The sequence below is a fragment of the Arachis ipaensis genome, chromosome B10 (assembly GCF_000816755.2).
Source record: "Arachis ipaensis cultivar K30076 chromosome B10, Araip1.1, whole genome shotgun sequence".
Taxonomy (NCBI): Eukaryota; Viridiplantae; Streptophyta; class Magnoliopsida; order Fabales; family Fabaceae; genus Arachis; species Arachis ipaensis.
This window is the reverse complement of record NC_029794.2, coordinates 95292551-95301050: the sequence shown is the minus strand read 5'-3', so window position 1 is coordinate 95301050 and position 8500 is coordinate 95292551.

Sequence of the window (8500 nt, the reverse complement as noted above, 5' to 3'; positions counted from 1 at the left end):
GTGTGTATTATTCTCTTTCTATGATTGCAATCTGTGATTTGTTTGATTCTTTATATCCATTATTTTGTGTATGAATGCACTTATATGATTGAGGCCATTGTTTCAATTAGCTCACTTACCCAAATAGCCTTACCTTTTTGTTTCCATTGTTAGCCAAATTTGAGCCTATGCTAAACCCATTTGTTCTTAATTTCAGCACATTACAAGCCTTAAAGCGAAAAATAATAAATGTCCTCTAATTTGGATCTTTGATTAGCTTAGGCTAGTGAGAGTACGTATCATTTAATTGTGGGAGAGTTGGGAACATTGGATAGAGATAAAAGTGTGTTTTTATATTTTTATTGAAAATATTGGGAATTGGGCACATACTCAAGCATTGAATGTTTGAACCATATGCATTGATGTTCTTGTATATATTTTAGCTTGAAAAGAAAAAAATGATAAAGACAAAGAAAAAATATAAAAAGAAAAAATATATAGAAAAAGAAAAAGAAAGAAAAAGAAAAGTAATAAAAAGGGGACAAAATGCCCCAAAGTGAAGTTCAATAATAATCAATGCATATGGGTTGTGATCAAAAGAGAATGCATGAGTGTGTGAAAAAGTGAAGAATGGGTAGTTAGGTTTGTTTAGAACTTTATAGGTTGTTATATAGGTTAGGTGGGAAGTTTAAGTTAATCAAAGATTCAAATTTCTAGTCCACTTAACCATATACAATTCTACCTTGACTCTAGCCCCATTACAACCTATGTATAAGTCCTCATGATAAATGTATGCATGCATGAAATAATTGTTGATTGCTAGATGAAAAACAAATATTAGAAAGCATGATTAGAGGAGAATTGAGTGAATCAACCCTATGCACTTGAGCGACTAGAGCGGATACACATCCAGTGAGGGTTCGATTGCTCAATTACATGTTTCCACCCGTGATCATCTCTTTTCTTGCAAGTTTGTACATTATTTTAATAACTCAATTTAATTGTGGATTTGACTTGGTTGTTAATATCTGTAGCCCTTATGTTCATATATGTATTCTTGGAAATTGCTTAATTTTGACCAAGTAGTTGCATTCATTTAGATAGTTGCATTTAGATAGGTTGCATTTAGGTAGTTTGAATTGAATAAATGTTGATACCCTTTGTTTCTTTCTTGAGTTTAGTATGAGGACATGCTTAGTTTAAGTGTAGGGAGGTTTGATAAACCCCAATTTTGTGGTTTATCTTATTCTTAATTTGGGGAATTTTATCAACTTATCTCACATTTATTCAATGAAATAGTATAGTTTTGTAATTCTCCCTAATTTTGTGCTTAAGTGTGAAAACATGCTTTTTAGGCCTTAAAATAGCTAAATTTAATTCACCTTAATTCTATTTGATGCCTTGATATATATGTTTGTTGAGTGATTTTAGATTCATAAGGCAAGTATTGGATAGAAGAGGTGAAGAGAAAAGCATGCAAGATGGATAATTCATCGAAAAACAAGGATTTGGAGTGCTTAGAGCGACACACACGCGTGAAGAGGAGGTCGTCCAGGCGATGCGTACGCGTGACATGATGCGTACACGTGACAAGAAAAAGGCAGACGACACGTACGCGTGACCCATGCATACGCGTCACAATCAGCACGTGACCTCATTAAAGTGAAAATGCTGGGGCGATTTTTGAGCTGCCCAGGCCCAAATCTAACTCATTTCTGAGGGTATTTCATGCAGAATTGAAGAGCGAACAAGGGGAGACCAATTAGTTAGCTTAGCATCATGTTGTAGGTAGTTTTCTAGAGAGAGAATATCCCTCTTCTATCTAGAATTAGGTTAGAATTAGGTTAATTTCTCTTAGATCTAGGTTTAATTTCTTGTTTCCATATTGTTTTCCTTTCAATTTCTTGTTATTACATTTTTGCTCTCTTAGTTCTCTTGTTAATTTTCCTTTTATGTCATTTTTATGTTCTTGCACTTTTGATTGGATTTGGATTTTCTTTTAATGCAATTCATGTTTATGTTCCTTTATTATTTAATTGAGTTGTTGTTATTGTTTCTTTGCATTTGGGTAGTTGTAGATTTTATTATTTCTTACAATTTATGATGCTTTCCTTTTATGCCTTCCAAGTATTTGACAAAATACTTGGTTGGATGTTAGAGTAGCTTTTTGAGCATTCTTGGCTTGGAAAGAAAAATTAGGCAATCTTGAGTCATTAATACCCAACTTAGGTTGGTGATCTAGAGTTGTTTGTTAATATTATTTCCATTGACGCTAATCTTTTGCTAATTCAATTAGTAAGTTGATTAGGACTTTTGGATTGAGATTAGCTAGTCTTATTATACTTTCTTCGAGTGTTGGAGATGACATTGTACCTTCTCTCGTTGGATATGACTTAATAGGATAAATTCTTGATAATTATTGTGATATGATTAGTGACTAGGATAGAAAACCTATATTCTCAATCCTTGCCATGAATGTCTCTCTCTAGTATTTGCTTTCTTTAGTTGCTTGCTTTACATTTCTTGTCTTTTATTTTCTTGCCCTTTTATCAACCAACCCACCCCTTGGATACCATAATCAATAATATGCACCTCACTGCAATTCCTTAAGAAGACGACCCGGGACTAATACTCTCAGTTATTTTTATCGGGTTGACCTTGTGACAACCAAAATTAAACTTTGATTTGAGGATCGATTATCGGTTTGGGCTATGCTCATAATGAAATTATTTTGTTAAATTCCGAACCGGTATAAATCCCCCTTTCAAGTTTTTGGCGCTGTTGCCGGAAATTTGCAATGTGTGCCCTCAAGAAAGGTTCTCATCAACGATGACTTATCTGACATAAATTGGGATTAAGGAAAAATGGATACTAAACGAAATTAGAACATAATTTTTAATAGAGTATTGCGGTAAATAGGAACGAAACCAATTAGTCTCACCACGAGAAACGAAACAGGACGATATCGCAGCAGTTTTTATTTTAATCATACAATTTCTGAAATTTGACCTAGGATATTAACATCATGAAATAATTTCTAGCCGAATAATAGCGGTAAGGGTTTCAAGGCTATAATAACTCACTATAGCTAAGGAGAAATGAGGCAACAGAGTGGTAGCAGCTCCGACAGCTACCTCGAGTGACGGCGGCAGCCCGAATCTCTACTGACAACAACTGTAATAACCGGGCAGCGACAATAATGTTTCCGGAATTCAAAAGGACAGAAATTATACTCAAAAACCTCACCGGCAATGGACCTCAGCTACGGCATCACCGTTTTTCGGCGACAAAAGCTCGGCCGCCCACCTCCAGCAGTGGCGACGGAGCACGCAACGACGGCTAGGCACAGCGGTGACTCCACACGTGATGCTGATGGCGTGAGACTCGGCGACAATGACATGATGGCTCGCCTCCTTCCTTGCGTCACACTGTGTCTGTCTCTCTCAATCTCAGTGTCGCTCTCCCTTTCTCCTTCGAGCTTGACGGCTTTGGACCCACGGCGTCGGCAGCAGCAAGGATGAACGGTGCAAACACAGCAGTGATTGCGCTATCCTTTATCTGCTCTCCTCTCCGCATTAGCACCAGCAACGATGGGTAGCTGGGTGGCGATGTTGACACGACAGCAGTGACACCTGCCGGCGCCGTCCTCCATCTCTTCTCCTCTGTCTCTGTTTCTCCCTCTCTCCCGCAGCTCTCTCTTTTTCTCTTCTTGCTCCATCCCTTTTCTTTCTTTCTTTCTTTCTTTCTTTCCTGAAGGCGGCTAGGGTTTCTTAGGGTATAGGGGATTAGGGTTTTGTGTTTTATTTTTAGGGTTAGGGTTTAATTTGGGGCAATTTAAAATTAGGGATATTTTGGTAAATTGAGGTTTGGATAATTTTAATAAAATTTGGGGATATTGTAATTAATTGAAATCTAATTTATTTTCAAAAATTACTTTAAAGATATTATTTAATTATCGATTTGCTAATTGGCTTTTAATCAAATATTCTAATTTTAGAATTGGAAATAATAGAATTAATTTTCTTTGTTTATAAAACTTAAAGTATTACATTCTAAAATCTCAATTATTAAACTAAATCATATAAAATTCTTATTCTTTTACAACTGCTAAACTTTATAATTTAAATATAGAAAATTATTCAATAATTATGAAATTAAGTAAAATTTCTATTTTAATTATCAAAACTTGATTTAATTATTTTCAATGAAATAATTTATGAAAATAAAATCTCTAGTAAATGAATAAAATTTAAAATCGGCTCATAATAAGATTTTTCAAAAGTTTTGGGTCTTACACAAGGACTGTCCAGAGTTCCCCCAATTAGACATGCATTATGTGTATTTGTATGATTTGTTTGAGTATGCACTTTGTGTTTTGGTTTGCCTAATTGAATTATATATGCCTATATGCTATGTGACTTAAATTCCTTATCTATTTTTTTATTTGTGTATTACCTGTATGCCTTGTATGTGTTTGCTTTTGAGAGATCCCTTATGCTGAGGGTTGTTCTACTTCGGTAATTGGGAGGTTTGCAAAAAACTAAAAATGAAGAGATAGATTAGAATTTCTAGATAGAATTATCCTTTTCTGGTTTAGTGAGAACGTTATGCTTTGATCTGGGACTATGGACTTTAGGATTGCCTTTGGCTTTCCGAAGCCTTATATCTTATCTATTTGAGCCTTGTTACCATACTGAGAACTCCCGATTCTCATTCCATACATATTTGTTGTTTTTCAGATGCAGGATGTAAGGAATGTGAATCTCTAAAAATTAATAAATAAATAATAAATTAATTAATTATGATCCAAAAAAATAGAAAATTAAATTTTATAATTTATAGATGTAAAAATATTTAAAATAGAAATTAAAACACTAATTTTAAAGATTTTGACCCAAAGTTGGGTCAACAGGCTAAACTGATTGGACTGGACCCAAGGCCCAACATATAAAAGCCAAATCAGCCTCTTCCTACCTTTTCATTCAGCCAAACACGCTGAGGAAGAGAAGCTTTGCTTCGAACCCTAACTTCCATTTTACTTCCAACTTTAATTTCATAAAACTTTCAATCCAGAGTTTCAATTGATGAGCCATTTGTTGCCACGCGTTTGTCTCATTAAGATCTTCAATTCTATCAAAACAAAGTAGTAAGTCTCTCTAATTTCGTGCCCAGATCTCTGTTCCTCTCTTTTTTACGAATTTGGTTTGGATTTTGAGTGATTTTGATGATTTTAGTGGTTTAGGTGCAATCTAACATTGGATAATTGTTGGATTTTACTACAATCATCAATGGATAAGGTAAAAAAATTCTAAACCCTTGTGATTTGTCCAATTTTGTGTATCCTAGTGCTAATTTAGTGAATTGTATGAACTATCTTGAGTTTATGTTGAATTGGAGTTGAATTGTCAAATTGGAGCACTTGGTACAAGCTTTAGGAGCTGGGAATCCAATTGATGAGGACTTGGAGAAGTGGAAGCTTGAGGGAATGGAGGAATTTGAGGTGTTTCGGGCTTAAGAAAAATCGGCCAAGGTATGGTTTTGGTTTCTCATAGTTAATGTATAATGTCGCGTGAAAACTTAGGCTAGTTGACTTTAGAATAAGTTGAACTATGTGAATTATTGATGTTTAGTGATCGTTGATGGAAATTGTTGACTGACTTTGTATGATGATATGTTGTGGTAAGTGAATGGTGCATGATGATAGAATGAGTTGTATATATTAGAGTATGAGTTGATGAATATAAAACGATGATATTTGTTGATGTTAATGGTGAATTGAATTGAGTAATTAGGTGTGGAGTGATTGAGAAAGGTTGGAGAGGTAATTGACATTGGTTCTGGTTATAGTTGAATTAATTTTGATTAAGGATTTTGGAAACTAGAGTTTTGGAAAAATTTGGTAAAAGCTAATTTTTGACCAACTTCGTTGGGCCATAACTTGGCTTCCGAATTCCCAAATTTTGTAAAACTTATTTTGAATGAAAATTGAATTTGTAAAGTTTATAACATTCAAAGAACGAACTAAAAACAATTTTTAACAAAATAGTTATGTGCTTTCGAAGTTGGGAATGTAAAACTGATTTTCTGGAACTTAGCAACTATTGCAAAATTCTGATAGGGATGCGTACAAAAACATGCACGCGATGTAGACCCTAGGCTCTGCCTATACATCCTGTGTACGCGGACATGTGCGTGCGTACGTGGAATGGACCAAATGGCAGGCCTGCGTATGCGAGCAATGCTACGCGATGTGGGGTTGTTTCCCAGCCCAAGGGCTCACATAGGCTGACAAGGGGGCATACGCGAGATTGTCCAATTTCACACTTCCGTGTACGCAGATATCGCACGCGTACGCAGAACCCTTGTTTTCTAAAAATGTTATTTTTAAGTTTCGAACCATTCCTCTAGCTTTCTAAACCTCTGTAACTACCATTTGAGTTTTCCTAGCTAGTGTTTAGGCTTTTGGGATGAGCGAGAGTGTACTAGTAAAATAAAAGAGGTAGTTTCTATTTTATATTTAGAGCCGGAGACTTAGGATTATAGAGTTCTGTGGGAAGGTTAACTAGAGTAGTTTTGTGAAGTGTACTAAGTTAATTAAAGAGAAGATATTGGAGCATTAGTGGAGATCATTTTGAAGAACTATATGTTCATTATAAATATAATACTGGGCATGTTTAATTTATAAATGTGACTCTTTGATCTCGAGCACTCTTTCTCGAAAGTGCGACTCCAGTGAGATGGTGGAAGATGAGGATCCCCTTCTTTGTTCCTCCTGGTATTATAAAATCGCCTCTAGTGAGATGGTGGGAGGTTAGGATCCCCTCCTTTGTTCCTCCTAGACATATGAGAATGTACCTCCTGGATAGACGCAAGGGTTGTGGTTCACCCCACTTGCTCTAGGTTGGTTAGTTGAGGCTCCCCGGGTAGATGCAAGGGTGTGGTTCACCCCACTTGCCCCAGGATGAGATGGTTTGAGCTCCCTAGATAAAAGCAAGGGTGTGGTTCGTCCCACTTGCTCCAGGTTGAGGTGATTGTGAGCTTCTTGGATAGATGCAGTAGTCTCCCCACTTACTCCAAAATGGTATTTATGATTGATATTAGTCTCCTTGGACAAACACAGTGACTCACCCCCACTGGTTCCAAGTTGAGATTTGAGATTCCTTTGAACTAGCCGCGCGATGGATGATTGATTATTTATATATATGCATATGTTTTAAGCTTTGCGCCGCTGGGACTGTCAAGGGTTTGCTACCAGACATGTCGGGTTTGGCTGGATAACCGATGATATCATCGGCCATACGACAGACATGCATCATGTGTATTTGTATGTTTTGCTTGAGTGTGCATTCTTTTAGTTTGCCTAATTGATTAGCCATGCTTATCTGTTATTTGTCTTACTTGCTGTAATTGCATCCTATCTGTATTTTCTTTGCATATCTTGTATGTATGTCTTTGCAACTGAGAGATCCCTCATGCTGGCAGAGGTGACGCTGAGGGTAGTTCCATCGGTGATTAGGAGGTTTGGGTTGACAGGAGGTGAAGAGTTAGATTAGAACTAGAATCCACCAATAGATTTCTAAATTTCTAGTTTAGTATACTTCTTTAAGTTTAAATCTGAATGTCGAAGTTCTAGGAATACCTCTGGCTTTTTTGGGACCTTATATATTATCTACGTGGACACTTTTACCATATTGAGAACTTCCAATTCTCATTTAATACATGTTGTTGCTTTTCAGATGCAGGACGTGACGCGCCTCGCTGAGCGTGCTGGATTTGCTTTCTTGGAAGCGAAGACTTATCTTTTGGGCCTTATTTTTTGTTTTTGTTTATGTAGTTAGTTCTCCACTTTTGTACCTTATGCTGTATATCCCTCTTAGAGGATTAATTTTGAGAAAACAGGACCTTACTGTTGTATATATTTTGTTGGGCTGTATTTGTATATATATATATATATAGATTTACATCCTAGGCATAAAGCTCTGTGTGGTAAGATGTTACAAGGCACCTTGCTGAGCGTGCTGGAAACTTGTGAAAGCGAAGAACTACTTTTGGACATATTTATGTTTTGTACTTAGAACATATATGTATAGATACTCTCCATTGATGTATAAAACTTGTATCCTCCTAAAGGCCGATTTCGGAGAAACAGGCTTTTGGTTTATATTTTGGTTGTATTTTGGGATGTTTATCTATATCTCTAGCCGGCCTCTACTTCGCAGGTCGAATCTAGAGTCTGATATATAACTTGTTAGGATTCTATATCATCTATATATATATATATATTTCTTCTGCTTTTTGCCATAAGGTTTTCTATCGTTAACATTTTGAGTGCGACGCAATTTTTGTTTGTTTTACATACCCTTTTTCTTTAAGGCTCCTAGTTAAACTATTCTTCATATGTGTGTGTCTGTGTGTGTGTGTACGTATTTTGTCTTTCTAGAGGTCGTAATACCTCACCACCTTTGATTTACAACTTAAGCGTAAAGCTCTGTGTGATGGGGTATTACACCATTTGCTCTAT